General features: G+C 44.4%; 1 protein-coding gene across 1 annotated transcript in view; it reads left to right on the top strand.

Annotated features, from left to right (window-relative positions):
* Positions 1 to 17,521: 17,521 nt before the first annotated feature.
* Positions 17,522 to 18,377, top strand: part of ENPP6 (ectonucleotide pyrophosphatase/phosphodiesterase 6) — a 126,641-nt gene continuing 125,785 nt past the window's right edge. The window contains exon 1 of the mRNA XM_060291454.2: positions 17,522 to 17,797. The gene's annotated coding sequence lies outside the window, so the exon portion shown is untranslated. The remainder of the gene's footprint in view (positions 17,798 to 18,377) is intronic.

Raw genomic sequence — 18,377 nt, 5'->3', positions numbered from 1 at the left:
AAAGGTATTACAGTATTATTGACCATATTCCTTACGCTGTATATTACACCCTTGTGGCTTATTTATTTGATAACTGGAGGTTGTACCACGGTGTCCAGACTACTCAGCCCTGCCCTTGTACTGTGAAAGCAGCCATAGACAGTAGGTACACAAACAGGGGTGACTCTGCACCAGGTTAACTGTATTCCCTTTCTCCAGCCTTGTGTGGTTTCCTCATAGGCAGGCTGTGATCAGTGTTCAGCCGAAGTCTCGAGAGTGAGCCTCTGCAGATCTCTGGTGCTCTGCCCTGCAGACGCTAACTGCCTGCTCCCAGGATGCCATCCCTGTCTGTGCCACGCACGGTGACCACTGGGTTCAGCCAGGGCTCTGCTCCGTGGGCTGTGCCTCAGAAACTCTCTCCGGGCAGTGAGCTGGGTCGATCACATGACTCCCCTTCCCTCAGGTAGCACTAGCCTGTGATGCTTGATGGTCAGTGTATGAAAACCGTTGTATAAATTTTGTGCAGTTGGGCTTCCCTGGTGGCGCAGTGGTTGAGAGTCCGCCTGCTGATGCGGGGGACATGTGTTCGTACCCCGGTCCGGGAAGATCCCACATGCCGCGGAGCGGCTGGGCCCGTGAGCCATGGCCGCTGAGCCTGCGCGTCCGGAGCCTGTGCTCCGCGGCGGGAGAGGCCGTAGCGGTGAGAGGCCCGCGTACCGCAAAAAAAAAAAAAATTTGTGCAGTTTTTTAGTTGTTTCAGGCAGAAGGGCAAATCCGATTCCTGTTACTTCATCCTGTTCACAAGAGGATATCTTGGTACATTGATTTTTCAGGCATTTTCCAGTTCCATCTCTAAGCTCCGTATCTACGTGCTATAGTCTCTGAGTGTTTGCATATCTGCATATCTCTCTTTCACTGTAACAGGGAATGATACCTTGGCTGCATCATTTCTTGGGTTGCAGTTCTTTCTTTTTGGCATTCTGTGATATTTCCCAGTATTCCTTCCGACCCCTAGCGTTGCAGAAAAGAAGTCAGATGTCAGCTCATTTTTCCTTTTGTATGTAACTTGCTCTAAATGTCAAGAACTTTGTAATATATATTTTTTGTCCTTGGAACTCAGAATTTTTTAAAACTAGGATATCCCTCTTTTGATCAATCCAGCCTGGAACATATTAAACTCTAACTATAGACTCAGCCTTTCTTCAAGCCAGGGACAATTTTTCTCTACTTCTGTAGTCATTACCTTTCCTTCACATACACCCTTTTCCTGCTATTGGAAATCTTAATATAGGGTCACAATCCCTTATCTAAAGTTTTAAATTTTTGTTAATTTTTTTTCTAAAAAAATAAATTTCCAGCAAACACCTTTGGTGGAAAAACATAACCTAAACTAATGTGAGGCTATTTTTGGTCATTAAAAAATATTAGTATGAAGATTCATGTGTTTTGCTGCTGAAAATGTTTGATTTCAGAGTACTTCCCATATCTCCCTGGAGATATTATCAATATATAGTATATACTATAAATATGTAGATATGAATAATGTAAAAATATGATATACATAAAATGAATGCATACATAAATATATAATGCATACATATATACATATATATAATATACAGTGTTATCTCTAAAAGCTGAAACAATCTAAAGTTCACAATTCTTCTGGCTTCAGTGGTTTCAGATAAGAGATTGTAGATGTGTCATCACATCTTGCTCTCCTGGATCTATCTTCAGTGCTAACCTTTTCCTCATCCTTTGAGTTTTTCTCTAAATTTTCATCTCCTTCACCACTTGACCTTCCAAGCTATCCATCAGGCCTCCATACTTACCACGATCGACTTAAATTACGTTAAGACAAGCACAGATAAATTAATCTGTGCTTGTCTTAACGACAGAAAATCATGACTTATTTATGGTACAATTAAATCTCTTTTATGCTTTCTCTCTCCCTGCTTTTGATAAAGATGCATGCTTTCTCCAGGAGTTCTATTTTACTGGGAAGCTGTAATAGTAACAGTCCTGTAAAACAAGTTTGGAATAAACACTGTAGGAGTAGGGTTTGGTTTGACTGCAGGTGACGGCTTCCTTCCCTTCCCAAATAAATAAAAACAGCTACTCAAACAAGATAGATGTTGATTTTCATATGTTGACTCCACAGTTATCAAGGAAACAAGTCTTTCTATTTTGTTGCTTCACCATCCTTAACACTTGGCTTCTGTCTTGTGTTTGGAAGTGGCCATCACGTCTGTAATCCAGCCAACAGAATTGAGGTACAAAAAGGAGCCAGGCAGAGAGCTTCCCGCTAAGGACATTTCATTGAGGTTGTATATGTCAATTCTCTTTCCGTTCCATTGGCCAGAACTTAGTCAATGACCACACCTACCTTCCAGGCTGTCTGAGAAACGTGGTCCATATTTGCGTGGTCATGCGTCCAGGTAAAAACCTTTATAGAATACGGGGAGTATGGACATTTGGGAGACTCCTGGTGGTCTCTGCCTCTGTCTACTTGAGTCCGTTATTGGCTTTTCCCTACTCATTATCTCCATTCACCTTTTGTGTTCAGATCAAGTTGTTGGCACAAGTTATATGACACTGTACTTGGCTGTCTCTTAAGACATACCTCTTCTTGGAAAATGGTAAAAAGAATGGAAGTGTAGTTCTGCCATCCATGGATACAACAATAGGAAAATATTTAAATACAAAGTTTAGGGACTTCCCTGGTGGTGCAGTGGTTAAGACTCTGCGCTCACAATGCAGGGGGCCTGGGTTCGATCCTTGGTCGGGGAACTAGATCCCACAGGCGTGCCACAACTAAGAGTTTGCATGCCACAACTCAGGAGACTGCCTGCCACAACTAAGACCCAACGCAACCAACCAAATAAGTAAATATTTTTAAAAAAATACAACCCCCCCGCCCCAAAGTTCAGAAGCAACAGACTTGATTTAAATGAAAGCAGAATAAAATAGGAACTCTGATGATAATAATCTTCACTTGGCACTTTACAATTTTCATACATTTTTCCACGTTTTTAAAAAAATATTTATTTATTTGGCTGTGCTGGATCTTAGTTGCAACACATGGGTTCTTTAGTTGTGGCATGTGGACTCTTAGTTGTGGCATGCATGAGGGATCTAGTTCCCTGACCAGGGTTCAAACCTGGGCCCCCTGCACTGGGAGTGCAGAGTCTTAGCCACTGGACCACCAGGGAAGTCCCAAACATTTTTCCACATTTTGAATAAACACTACTGTGCTTGATAATGAAAATGACCACCAGTTTTAGAAATCTGTCTTAGTTTCCTATTGCTGCTGTGACAAATTGCCACAAACTTAGTAGCTTAAGACAACACAAATTTATTAACTTACAGTTCTGGAGGTCAAAGCCAGAAATAAGTCTCATGGGACTAAAATCAAGGTGTTGGCAGGGTTGGTTCCTTCTGGAGACTCCAGGGGAGAATCCATTCCTTGCCTCTTTCAGCATCTAGAGGACACATCATTCAATCCTTGCTTCTGTGGTTGCATTGCTTCTACTACTTGCTCTCTCATATAAGTGTCCTTGTAATTACACCAGGCCCACCTGGATGATCTCCTCATTTTAAGATTCTTGAGGCGATTACACCTGCAGGTCCCTTTTGCCATACAAGGTAACACTCACAGGTTCCAGACATGAGGATGTGGACATTTTGAGCGGTCATTATTCAGCCTGCCACAGAAGGCAACTGTATTCCACATACCACACTCATTGCTTTCCATATACCACCTCGAATCCTCGCAAGATCCTGCAAGTGTGATATTCAATATAGGTGTTGTATTCAGTTTGCCGATGAGAAATTTGAAGCTCACAGATCCTAAATAACTAATAGGTGTCACACAATCTCTAAGGGCTAGAGACAGAATTCAAAGCCAAAACAGCCCAACTAAAGCTCGTTCTGCCTTAATAACTACCAATAGTCCCATTTCACAGATCATGACCATCTATCATTGAAAACAGCCTTAAATAGGTCAGGGAGCATCAGTGACTTCATGAATCCTCCCCCCGCCCCCCACAACCTATTCCCAAAATTCTTGAAATTAATCCAGAAATCTGGGCCAGTATGAATCATCCACGTTCACTTCGTGAGTAAAAGTGTCCCTCAGATGCTAAGAACGTAAACACGATGGTAGAACATAGTGAAACTTATGGCAGAGAATCAGCTACAATGTTGAAGACGGGACCTTTGGGCATATTTCTCTGTGTGGGGAGATATTGATGGAGTTGGGGATGGCTCCTCTCAGGGAGCAGAGATGCTGTCTTGTGATTTCCTTGGAAAGGGCAGGGCTGTGTTTTTCTGCACGTTCTGCAGTCATTCCTGTCTTACAGTCTCAAGGACAAAGCACAGTCATTGGTTAACTACTGGAGCTACTGACTCCCTTTTCTTTAGTAAACACTGCTGGGAGGTTCCTTCTGCTTCCTCCTCGCAACCATAGTAACCGTTGTTGAGTAATCTGTAGTTGCCAGACTCCTCAACTGAAGTGAGGGTTTTTAAAAAACCTAATGTCATATCCAGGACAAACAAGAAAAGTCCTTTTACTCATATCAGACTCCTTTTATAGCTACGGTGTTTCCGAAGCATTTATACGTCCCCGTGTGCCCCTTCCTACTACTTTGGAAAGTGTAGTTTACATCCAGAGATCTGTCTCTATTCTGAGAATAGATGGAGAAACTGTGATTAGAGATATTGCACAACAAATTCTTGTAGAGCCAGAATCCATAGGTGAACTAATTCAGTTAATCCTCACAACTGCCTTTAAAGCAGGCGCTCATATGATTCCCATTTCACAGATGAGAAAGTTGAGCCCTGTGTCAAAGCTGTATTTCAGTCAGGGTGGAGCTGGGCTTTGAACCTGCCATGAATGAATCCAGGCTAGAGTTTGTGTCGTAAAACAATCTTGTTAGTCTGCCTTCAGTTTAGTTTACATACTATCCGTTATGCATGTTTATTTCATTACCAACTAGCTTTCTAGTTCTAGAACCTATTCTTCTCCTTCGTATAGAAAATACAGACTTTCAAGAAACACGTAAAACCAAGGCAAACTTTAACTGGGAGAAAGGGAGGATTCCCTGCAAACGAGGGAAGTAAGGAGCTGCCACTGTCGCTCCAGCTTTGATGTGGCAGCTGCAGGCTCCAGCCAGTGTGACGGCAGGGGCCGCCCTGGGGCCTGCAGCTCTGCCCGCTTCCTGTAGGCGGGGGTGGGGGGAGGAGGGGGGGAGGGGGTAGTCCTGGCTCCTGTGAAGAGTGGCCAGGCATTGGGGACCTGCAATGACCTGGCATAAGTCACTGACTGAACCTTTAGCAGTGAACGGCTGGCATCTAATCACGTTCAAGCATTCAAAATCCGCTGCTTTATCATGACACACTGTCAGGACACTTTATAAATTAGGAGGCAATATGGAAACCAAAGGAAGACAGTTCTTATAAAATTTTTATTTGAGGGGCTGTAGTTCCCAAAGTGGATTTTCCCAGGGACCCTTTCCATGGCAGCATGTTACTACCCTGTAAGGAATTTCTATTATTATTAGGAATATTATTATATATTATATAATAATATATTTATGTATTATATATTAATATACTAGGAATAATATTTTTATTGAACTATCTGGACTTTATTGAACCCTCAGATGTAGGTTAACATTCTTAATGCATATAAAGAGGTCTTATAGCCTCATACAGAAATAAAGACAAAAAACCCCACACAAAAATGGGAGAAATAAAGAAATAAGCCATTCACAACAAGGAAATATAAACTGCCCTAAATTATAAGAAAGTAGACAATCTTATTCTTAATGAAAACAATTTAAAATAAATGAGATGCTATATAATAAGTTATCCACCAAATTGTCGAAGCTGTAGAGAGTATGAAAAAATAGAGTTTATATAGTGAGAGTATATGTTTGGTTCAATTATTGCAGAAGAGCATTTTGGAAAAAATATAACCTTGAAAGAGATAGATAATAGACAGATACACACATACATATATACATACAGAAATATAGATGTGCACATACACACACACACTGCATATCTTTTGACCCAGTAATTAAATTTTCAGGAATGTGACCTAAGAAGGCCAATAAACTCGAAAAGATACTTAGTATTTTAGAAATCAGGGAAACGCAAATAAAATACCATGAGATCCATTTTTAATCAGAGAGTCAACAATCCAAAATTTGATCATGTAAAGCGTGGATGAGTTGGCAGTGACACACATACCCTCATTTGTTCGCTGGTGGGAGCCTTCTTGTGTAGCCACTTTGGTGGGCAATTTATCTCTTGAAATAAAAAATGTGCCTTCTCTATGACCCAGCAATTCTACTTCTCTGAATCTCACCAGAGAAACATTTGCACATGTGCACAAGGAAAAGATCTAATCCAGCATCGTCTGTCTTAGCAAAAAACTAAAAAGAGCCCAAATACGCAGAAGTAGGGAACTAACTCAATAAACAGTGATTTGTCCTTATTATGGAATCCTACGCAACAGTTACAGAGAAGGTTCCAGATCTTCATGTCTCCAAGACATGGTACCTAGTGAATATATATAGCATGTGAGCATCTGTGCACCATTCCCAGACTCACAAATAAAAACTATCCAGCACTATATACTTTATTTAGATACATGAACATATACGTAAACACATTAAAAAAGAGAAGATATGCATTAACCAATAACAATAGTTATTTCTATTTGAATGACAGTGACTAGATTGAAGTTAGTCACTAATGGGGACTTTAGTCATATCTGTAATGTTTTAAGTTTTTACCAAGTGCATGTGTTCATTTATTACATATGTATTTTAAAAATATTTGAAAGAATGATTGCAAAGCTTTTGCTACAGTAATATTTATGGAGGCATTATTTAGAGTAGTGAAAATCTGGAAATAACCTGAATGTCCAACAGCAAGAAATACTTTATGGGATATCACATGATGGATTACAACACAACCATCAAAATAACATTTACATGTCTACTAAATAACAGAGGGGAAATGTTCACAGTAATTGTCAAGGGGAGAAAGCAGATGAGCAAACAATGTGTACATTATTAAATACCTGTTAACTGATGGGTCCAAAGCAGAGATGTCAGATGACAAAATGTGAGAGTGCTAGCCAAAAGGATTTTTAAAAGCTTCACTAATACCAAAGTCAACAATATTGATGATTGAAATGATGATCCCCACTAAGATGATAGCGTAACCAAGGGCTAGAGAAATTGAGGAGGAAAAAAGCTTGGCCAGGCAGCCAAGTGGAGGATGGAAGTGAAGCGCTAATGACGCCACCGAGGATGAATCCTTCGCGACCTCTCCTTGTTCAGGACCCTTCTGGAGTCCAGGATCAAACTGGAGTCGGCCCAGCTCTACCTGGAAGATCTGCTTCTTCACTGGATATGATCATCCTGGAGGTGGTCTGGTCCCCTCCCTCCACCTGCTTCAGCAGGAACCTGTTCAGACCAAGGACATGTGTCTCCTCCTGCTGCAAGATCTTTTCAGAGTAGAGACTGTGACACCCGCCCCCCGTCCCGCTTTGCTGGATAGTAACATGCATTCTACGTGCAACTCCATGGAGCACAGAGCCCCATGCCACTTTCTGAGGACAAAGCTAGGTGGTTAACACCTACAAGCCCCTTTTCTGTGGCTCAATAAGAAACCACTCATATTAATCAAATCATGAAAAATGTCACACAAGATGGTGAGGGCCCCCTTGAAAGTCAAAAATGAATGTTAGAAAATTCCATAGTAGAATTAGTCAGAGAGAAACCTTTCAATGGCATAGATTTTACATTATGGAAAAGGAACAGAAAGAAAGAAGAGAGAACAGAAAAAAGGGGTGGATGGGAAAGAGGAGAGAGTGAGAGAGAGACTATGAATCTGGAGGAGAAAAAGACCAGAGAGGTTTCCACATTCACAAATGATGATGCTCTTTATTTCTAACTGCCTGCCTCCAGCAGCACCAGAACTTGAGTGAACTCATGCCCTCCCATTTGGTGGAGGGTGGGAAGAGCCGCAAGATAAGACAAGGGGAGGGGATAATGAGTCCCATTTGAAAATGCAGGTGGAAAATAATCTGGGTCCTAAGTGCTAGGCAACTGTGGTTAAAACGATTAAAATAAGCCACCAACCAAACAAACTAATCAAAATCTCAACATGGGGCTTCCCTGGTGGCGCAGTGGTTGAGAGTCTGCCTGCCGATGCAGGGGACGCGGGTTCGTGCCCCGATCCGGGAAGATCCCACATGCCGCGGAGCGGCTGGGCCCGTGAGCCATGGCCGCTGAGCCTGCGCGTCTGGAGCCTGTGCTCCGCAACGGGAGAGGCCACAACGGTGAGAGGCCCGCGTACCGAAAAAAAAAAAAAATCTCAACATGAGTGTGGGAATAGAGAAGAGGAATAATAAATGTGGGCATGGGGAAAACAAGGAAGAAGCATTTCTGATGCAGGAGGTGAATTGCAGGTGCTAGGAATGATTCCAGAAACTGTGAGCTTGTAAGTTCAACTCACTCCTCTCATCGTTCAATTTTCCTCTGCTGTTTTTAAATCTCTTTTCCCCCCTCTCCTACTTTTATACCTGCATGAAGCAGTTACCCTCCGTGAAGGGGACAAACAGTTCAAAGTCCCTCCTTGGTTTTATAACAAGTGGTCCCTTGCATGGAAAGGAAGCTCCCAGAAGGGGCAGATGTGGTGGGAAAGTAGCTGTTCGCCCATGGTCTGCAGACTTGCAGAACTGCAGACTTGCCTTGGTCAGGTGGGAGAACTGGTGAAACCTGCACTCCAGCTTCAGAGATCTGAATAACAATTTGCTTTGTTTCTGTGGTCAAGCTTACAAACATATTTAAAAGCTTTTCTGGGTGATTTGTCAATGGATTTACTTAAACAGTTTACATCCTGACTCTAAGAATAGGTCTGTGCTTTTGAGCAATACTGACACCCAGTGTTTGAATTTTTAGGACTGAAAAGGAGGAAGAAGAAGAAATCCTAAATATAACATCTCTCGTTCATTGAAGTTCATTGCACCAACTGAAGTTCAGAAGCGTGAAGTGATGATGCGCTAGTTTGTTTTCTTGCTCTGCACAAGGCTGACTCCACTCAAAAACCAATGTGTGTGTCAGGGTAAATTTTGGGGGCTTAGGGTCCTTTTTTGCAGAAAAGATTACTCAGGGACCATTAGGTTTTAAAAATTAGTATTCAACTTATTGAAGGTTACAAAACTTTTAAAATAACCTGTTTCTTCCTTAAGTGTTTAAGTTCAACTTCCAAATCCTATTATTTTATTTATTAGTAAAGTACATTCTCAACAATCATATTGTCAAAGATTGAAAGAACAACACCCAGCATAAGACTTGTGAATTTCAGTTTTTATTCAGGGAACTTACTGAGGGCTATAGCCCGGGAAACAACCTCTCAGTAGCTCAGAGAAACTGATCTGAAGAGGTAGGGGAGGAGTCAATACATATATAAATTTTTGGGGGCTGGGAAATACACGTAGCCAAGCATGCATCTTGGTAAAAGATGACTGCTCATCACAAAGAACAGATATCTCAGGTTAATGATTTTAGTGCTTTTCTATGTTTGGGAAGATGCAAGAATCTGGAGTCATTAGCATTCTCCCTGAGATACGCATCTTAATTATCGGGTGGATCCCTTTATCCAAAGCACAGAGTGCCTCATCCTGTTTTTTTCCATCCTGAATTCCCTCCAGGGAGCATTGTCCGTGGGCCACTGCAGTGAGTTGTGACTTAACCTTTTATATAACTGGATACGAATGGCACTGTTCTTCTTTTTGCTGTTGTTGTTCATAACATCTGCTGTTTGGGAAAGTCTGTCAACAAGCAATTGAAATACTTAAAAAGAAATCTGAATATAAAAAAGTGGGACAGTGCACTTAACATATTTAAGGGGGCCAACGATGTTTGTCATGGGATTCCCTCAAACACTGTCATTTCATTTGCAAATTTATCATATTTACATATCTTTTGGAGCACATCTGACAGAAAAGCCTTTCCAAATATCTTATAATAACTTTTAAACATCAGATAAAGCAAAAACACGAATAAGACAGTTTGTTAAGTTAACGAAATGACTCAATATTGGTTTCAAACTGAAAATAATTATCTTGTTCCTTTCCACTTAAAATTATAAGTGTGAACAACTGGTAGGGCAACTTTTATCACAGTGTTCTTGGAGTTGTCAATAATGCTTCTACTGACACAGTCACCCTTCACAAAATCTCATTTGCTGTGAAATAGTGCTCCAGGGGTGCTTCCCAACGTTTCTTTCGTGTCCTGGTGCACATGGAGAATGCTAACATTTACCCAACCACTGGGGCCCATGGAGAGGCTTCTCCAGACTGGAAGTGACTGTCCAGCCAGCCCTGCCTGACCTTCCGAAAGCTGAGGGCCCCGTGACTGTCCCCTGTAGCCCATCAGCAGCCCAGTGATGGGATCTAGCACTGGTTCTGGGCCTGAGTGTGGACCAAAAGCAAAATCTTAAAATGAGAAATATCACAGGCCATGCTCTCACCAAGGGATAGTATAATTTCTGTCAATTAGAAGAAATGAGTAACCGGTCTTTCAAAACTAGTAGTCAGATTCAACTCCAACATGGTCACAGAAAGTACTCACCCTGTGCTCAGATAGGCACAGAAAAAGTGCTTCTCTCTGGCTTATCTGATTTTTCTTATGAGCCCACCCCCACTGGGTAACAGGAAAAACAAACTATACTCTGCTTAGAATGAGCTGGCGCACCTAGTCTGTTTGCAATTATATAAACTGTCCCAGTTTGAGAAAACTGCTCAGTCCCTTTAGCAGAAATGCTCAGACTTCTCAGTTTCTATTGTCTTGCCTGGTTCTTCCTCAAGACGATGGCTGTATCCTGGGTGGAGTAACCATTATAACTCATCCTCCAAAGGGGCCACTTTAAAACACACACACACACACACACACACACACACACAACTGGTACAACAAGCCATGCATATAAAATAGCAAAACACTTTCCATATCCCCCCCCCACTGCCCAGGTAACCATTGTTAGCAGTACCTTTCCAAACACGTTCTCTGCAGATGTGCAAACACAAAGAAACCTGAGACATACAGATGATTTTTTTTTTCTGATTAATAAATGGAATCACAATATGTACCTTATTCTATATTATTTATTCTACAACCACATATGCCAGATCAATTTGGGACATGTTTGAGATAGAAAGAGAGCACCGTTAATAATTATTTCAGGACGACAGGTGGAATGAACCGGTGAAGTTGGTGTACCTGGTAATGGAGGAGAGGCGTGGCTCTTGCAGCCTCATGGAAGAGGGGATGATTAGGTCCATTTCGTGTCCACTGTTTACATGCCAGTTTGTGCAATGAAGTGGCTGGGTTGGGCTTTCTCTTGCACAGGTCCTTCTGTGTGGGCTGCTGGCCTCATCTGGCCCGTTGGGGTGCTATACTGCAGCCCCCAGTGGAGTCTGGAGCCCTGGCCATTTCCTCTGATCTTGATGTCTGGAATTACCAAGGCCTTTCTGAAGTGATCCGAGATCTCTGTTGGCGGATGGCATTCTTAGCATGGCTCTGCTCCCTTCCTGTGGCACCTAGGCCTGTTGGACTCCAGCTACTCACAGGCCCAGGGCATCCAGAAGCCCCGCCTTGGGTTTATCTGTCACCCACTTGCCATTACCTTGTGCCATTTTGGATATGGCGTTGAGCTGAAGGCTGGTGTTCCCCATGGACCTGAAACTTCCCCTTCCTCTGCCCAGAGACGTGCATTTCCAATCCTGAGGTTCCAGCCTTCCTTAGCGATCTGGGTGTTCCTACAGCTCTCTTCCTAAGACCTGGTCCTGAGAAAACAGGTAAACCAAAGCCCCAGAGTTTGTCCTCCTTTATCTCCTTCCCTTTCTCCTGTAACTCCTCAGTTCTAGAAGGGACAGGTTCTGGGCTTCCTGTTTCCTCCATGTGACAACATCCTTCTGCCTACGGATTATAGCCTAACCAGCTTAGCTGTCACTGAAGGATGGGGGGATTTTCTCTATCTGTGTGGAAAATGATCTGGGTCATCTAATTGGGTTTTTGACCTACTTAAAAAATTGAAAAAAAATCTCTCTCCCAATAGGAATCTGCTTTCAAGCTGACTACCTCACTGCAGACACAAACAAAACCCCAGCTTGATGGTCAAGGTGGAGCAAAGATGTCATCATTATGGTAGAGACCTGCCTTTCCCCCCCAACCCGGCACTCAGCCCATGCTATTGAAGGGCAGGAAGACTTGAGTAGTCACTACGCAGGAATGGTAGCACCAGCCCAGGTGTTACCCTGACCTGACACACTCTTGGGGTGTATATGGGTGACTTACTGCCTCTGGGGTCAGGACAGGAAAGAAGGAAAGAAAAGTGAGAAAGGGGGCTCCCACCACCCACAGAATTGCTATTGTTCCAGCTCATCAAAACAAGAGTCTCAGACAGTTGCTGGAAAGTACCTTGAACGATCCCTTCATAGAAACAAGAGCAGAGAGGAAAAACTGTACAGTAAATTTTGGGCACTAAGCAAACATTCTCCACTAACTGTCCTGCTTTGTCCTCCCTTTATCTTGCTTCTGCCAGCAGCTGGGTTATGGGTCTCATTTCCCCTGGATTCTACTCCTCCCAATGTTTGAGAAGACCAAGTCCTGTTCCCAGAGGCTCCGGACAATGCTCCTGGCAAGTCAAGGAGGGCACAGCAGGGCAAGGGGCCAGGCAGAGGGTAGAAGAAGGGCAGGATTTGGGAGAAGGCAGACCCAGGTCTGAGTCCCAGGTCAGCGGATGTATGACCTACAGCCATTTACTTAATCTGTAAAATGGGATTAATATTATCCACTTAATGGGCTGTTGTGGGAATTAACTATGCTCCCGGGTGTGGTAAAATCAGCTCTCTGTTGGAGAGACATGTTGTGTGAACAATCTAAGCCTTCCTCAAACCATGCAGTTGCCTGCAGGTGTCACAGCTGGGCTCTGGGGGACATGGTGATGGCCTCTGTTGCTGATTTCTTTCCTGGCCACTGCTTGTAGAATTTCAGAAATAGAGTTTACATTCATTCTTGGGAAGAACTGTTTTTACACTTAATTTCATGTGTGAGAGTTGATTAACATGTTCAAGTGCAAAAAGAGCTCAGGACCATGAGTTCAAAAGTCAGCTAAGATCCCCAACTAATATTATGACTTTGAGAAAATCACCCAACTTCCTGGAGGTGAGTTTCTTTATCTGCAAATGGAGGCTTAGGGCCAGATGATCCCTGAGGTCCCTTCAGCTATGACATGTTTTGATTTCACATAATGTTGAAGAACGCAGCTGGCTGGCGTTTTTCCCTCCCGAATGTTCTCTGGCCAGCAGTCTGATCACTGACTCCTTCTTTACTGACATCAGACTCAGCTCCCAGTCCCATAGTCCCCTCCATATGCCGACTCCTCCAACTTCCCTTTTCAGTTCAGGCCTGTAAGGGAAGTTATGCTAATGAGAGCCGGCAGATTCAGCTGAAAGGGGAGCCCAGGGGCTCCCCATTATCTCAAGGTCCTTCCTCGCCTTTTCTCTTCGGCAGAAAACAATCTTTCACACCTGCCTGATGCTCCAGTGACATTTGAGAACTGTCCTAAACAGAGGCTCCTTGGATCTTCCAAGAAACCAGTTCAAGACACTCTTTCAAACAGTAGCCAGATTCTCAATTCATTAACGATTCATACAGAGACATCCCAACATGTCTCTGTCTTAGAAAAGCCTCCACGTGGCACCATCTCCAACAGACTATCCATTGGCCAGAGAGCTCCAACTCTGGCTTCAAAGCTAAGAGGAGATGAAATCACAGACCAACCAGGATTCCTTAGGTTTCCTGATTGTAAAATGACAAATGCAGTAATGAAAATAACTGTAATAACTCCGCTTCAATGTTTCCAGGGGCATTATAGAAAAAATGAGGTAACCTAAACCATGCTATTCAAACTGAGGTCTAAGGATCAGCGGTGTCCCTGGCTATCATCTGGGAGGTTATTAGAAATGCAGCATACCGGGCCCCACCCCAGAACGACTGAATCCAAATCTGCATTTAATAGGATCTGCAGATTTCCGATGCACATAAATGTTTGAAAAGCACTGATCTAAACTGCCTTGAGAAATTAGAGGAACTCTGTGTTGAAAGGTCAAGGATTTACATTGCTAGCTCTTTAAGGAAAAGAGTATCTCCCGGGAAGATATTGTTACACGTGTGTTTAGATTCATATATGACAGAAACAAGTATAGGAAGATCTTCTCCTCCTTCTCCTCCCTTTCAGTGGCAATACATAAAGCTGGAAGAATTGAAAAACTTAGTGCAGGCAAAGACAGAAACAGGAGGTTCCCTCAGGTGGAAAAGAATAGCTCACAAACTTGGGAAGAGATAAGGGTGAGAGAAAGATGAGAAATTCTGGCTGAGAAGCTTCTGGGATTAGTGAAATTTAATGAAATTTTGCTAAGGTGGGTGATGACTTTGCTCTCACTGCTTTTGGAGTTAGATTTATATTTCTTTTGGATGTAATACAGCAGGAAGATGGATCATAAAGTGATAGAAAGAGTCCCAGAATTTTCCAGGACTCACATGTAATCTCCCCATAATTCTACTTCTTATGCTACCACTGTTTGCCCAGAATAGTGTTGGGAAAATATAAAAATATGAGATGTTCAAATACTATTTTAAAGTTTAAAGATACCTTGAATGTCATAACTCCAATAATCTCACATTACAGATGAACATCCTTGAGTCTAGACATTCCAAGTACACGCCCAAAATTCACAAGGAAGAGCCTGGCTCAGATGCTGGGCTACACGCCCTTGACATTCATCACAAACTAAAGTAATGCCACATCAAAACTTCAGGTCCGGGCTTCCCTGGTGGCGCAGTGGTTGAGAGTCCCCCTGCCGATGCCGCGGAGCGGCTGGGTCCGTGAGCCATGGCCACTGAGCCTGCACGTCCGGAGCCTGTGCTCCGCAACGGGAGAGGCCACAACAATGAGAGGCCCGCGTACCGCAAAAAAGCAAAAACAAAACAAAACAAAAAAACCCTCAGGTCCCCAACTCTTCTTTTGAAAACTTGAAAGCAGTAGATACATCTGGTCTTGTGCACGACTGGGGAGAAAACACTAAGCTATCTGGAAATTACCCAACTCCCATGGAAACTCCCAGCTGACACCCCATCTGCAGATAACTGAAGTGGTTTGAAGGGCAGGCAGCTAAGAGTGAAGATGCCAGCCTTGAGGAGTCCTCCCCCGCAAGGTGGCCGAGAGCCCTCTTCCTTCCCCACCAGCGTCCTCCTGTTCCCCAGCGCGGGGCGCTGAGCCCTGCAGGGGCCGCTCCGACAGCACCACCGCGTGGCGGACAGAGCTCCCAGCAACACCTCCCTTTTCTGCAGCACCCGGTTCTTGGGCCCTCGGAAGTAAGCTGCTTCCTCCCAATCCCCTTAACAGCTGCTTTGTAGAGTTTGAACGAGTAGTGCTCAGATGGGCTATTTCAGCGACCTGAACATCCATCTGGCCCAAACACTCTTCTATTTCATGCCAGAACCCGACTCAGGCGACTCCTGCTTTTCCTCCCAGCAATGAGAAGTGGAAACCCTGGAGGAGGTGTGGGAGAGGCAGGAGGCTGCGGGAAGCGGAGGCCAGGGAGAGTGGCTGCTAGGACCAGTGTCAGGGTAGGGGCCGAGGGGGCACCGGGAGGGGGCTGTGGAGTAGTAAGAGTGACAGTCACAGAGGGGCGGCTCTGCCTGCCCCGGCTGACTGGTGTCAAAGACAGACAAAGCTGGACACTAGTTAAAGTGGGAAGGATGGATTTTAATCAGTAATATACCACTGGCACAGGGGAAAGAGCCCAGTGTGAACTGAACTCAACTTCGATCTTACAGAAGTCACCGAGCGTTTTAAAGGGAGAATGAGGGAATATGCGAGGCGGTGAGCAGGGCTCAGTAGACTCAGGGAAGTGAGAACTCACAGAAAGTGAGGGCAGGGGCGACTGGTCCACGTGAAACCCCCTTGGGTTTGTCAAGTGGAACTTCGTGAAGTTAGCTTCCCCTGCTCCCACAGAGGCTGGGAGCAGGGGCCCTGCACTCAGGTGTTGGCTGGAACAGTCAGTTCTTTGTCAGCCTTGACTTTTCTCAAGCTGGCAGTTTAAGGGGGACTTCGGGTCACCTAGGGATGCGGCTTTGAGCTGTGAGAAACTAGGTTAGTGTTTGTTCAAGTCTATATAGGACAAAGTTGAGATATAGTTGAGAAGAGGGCTCAGAGGAGCCTGGCTGGAGTTTGGTCCAGGAGAGACTCTTCGTCACCGGCCTGAATGGGTCCCCCTCATGTTGAGAATCTTCAACGGTGGTTTTTCAAGCGGCGCTCCCTCCGATTCTCAGGGCAGACCCACTGAACACAGACAGCTGATATTCGGGCTTGCGCCGTGCTGGGCACCCTGACCGCGTGATTCCTGCTCGCTGAGAGAGCATTTGGGAGCGTGGTGGCCTGCTTTCCAGCCTGCCCCAGATGCTCAGTGTGGGGAGGATGCCAGCCAGCTCAGAGGAACCATGGAAACAGGCTGGCTTTGCCATTGGAACTTGGTCTGGATCCTGATTCTGCCACTCATTGTGTCTAAGCTTCCATTTCCTCACCTATAAACTGAGGGGAGGGCCTCTCTCCTTGGGCTACTGGAATAGATGGACTCGTTCTGTACAATGGTGGCATATAAGGAACATTCAGTAAAAGGTCATTCCTTTTCTCCTCTTGTAGAAGAAAGTTCAGAAAGTGCCTGATTTAATAAACAGGCTAAAGACCAAAATTCCCCTTGTAAGTTAGTTGTTTGTAACTTAGAAACAAAATACATTATATTTAGATTCCCGGGACCACTCACAAACACTCATTTATGCTAAATATAGACGGTTTGCTACATGCTTACAACAAAACATGCAGAAGCAAAAACCGTGGTTTTTTTTGGCCAGCAGTTTCAGCGTGCAAGATATTTACAAGGGAGGCATCTGTTCTCTGAAGTGAAGACTCTTCCTGAGAGCGCAGAGCCCAAGCACCTGTAACTCTTGTCACCTCACACCTGGAACTTTCTGTAAAAGTTAAGAGCACAAATTTTAGTGCAAAGCAGACTTGAGTGCACGTCCGGACTCCTCTACTTAGTTAATTGTGGTGTGGGGCGAGCCATTTAACCCACCTAAGCCTCAGTTCCCTCATCTGGGAAACGGGCTAATAATGGAGGGTTCTTACAAGGATCGAATGAGAAAACGCATTAAAAGTGCTTGGTGGATTGTCAGGTCAGCGCCCCCTCGGGATATTCATTTCTCAGCTGCCTCGTGCGCATCCACTGCTCAGGGAAGATCTGGAAAACTGATCTAAATAAAGGGAGAGGTTAAGGAGGAGGACTCATCCCCGCCTTTACGACAGCAACACTTTTCAGGGACTGCGCTTCACGACAGCCATACTTTACAGCAGCCGCACTTTACGACAGCCGCTGATCGCGGCAGGTCGTGGTATCCCTGCTGGGCCATTTTTACAGACTGAATAGGCGTGGAGCTGGAGGAACAGAACGCTAGACAACTTAATGGTCTTCCAGGCGTGTGTGCAATTTTCCAATTCTCTATAGAAACCCGTGCAGGAAGTCACATGAGCTCCAAGGGCTCCTTCAAGCTCTGAAGCATCCGAAGAGTCAAAGCTCTGGTCTTGGCTTGACTGAGAACTGGACGGTACCCAAAAACACAGATTCGGAAAGGGAATTTTTGTTTCATCTCACTGAAGACTTGTTGGAGGAGGGGTGAGCTTCTAGAAAACATTTACCGATTGTTGATGCCCCTATGAGGCATCAAGAAAGCAATAGGCTTTGCAGCCCTGGTGGGCGTTAGAAATGCGATGACGGTGACAACGTCCCCGGGTCCCTTAGCTACCCCATTCATTCATTCATTCATTCATTCACCAAACAGTGCTCCCATTGTGTGCTTGGCACAGTTCTTGGTACTATGGGCACAGCTGGGAACAAAGCAGAAAACCCCCTCCCGGCCCGCATGGGGCTGACATGCCGGCATGCACCTGTCTTCCAGGAATAATTCCAGAGTATGGGGGGCAGGAAGGAATCAAGCAAAAGCAGGGAAAAGGAAAATTGAAGAAGTAGAAAAGCAGGAGGGCGGAAGCAGAGAATGAAGAAGCTCATGTCAGGGCCTGGAAGAATCCAGCGCCTTCTGTAGGGTGCCTCTGGTTGTTACCATGGTTATTGGTCTCTGGTGGTCATCCTTGAAGCTGAGAGCACGTTTCTGTTATTTTTGTGATATTCGTATGTGACAGTCACAAAGCCTCTGTGTGGGCTGACTAAAACCCACTAGTGAAATCCAATACTGAGG

Source organism: Globicephala melas, chromosome 21 (assembly GCF_963455315.2).
Source record: "Globicephala melas chromosome 21, mGloMel1.2, whole genome shotgun sequence".
In the NCBI taxonomy this organism is placed as follows: Eukaryota; Metazoa; Chordata; class Mammalia; order Artiodactyla; family Delphinidae; genus Globicephala; species Globicephala melas.
The sequence above is the reverse complement of the archived record's forward strand: the minus strand, read 5'-3'. Positions and strand labels throughout refer to the sequence as shown.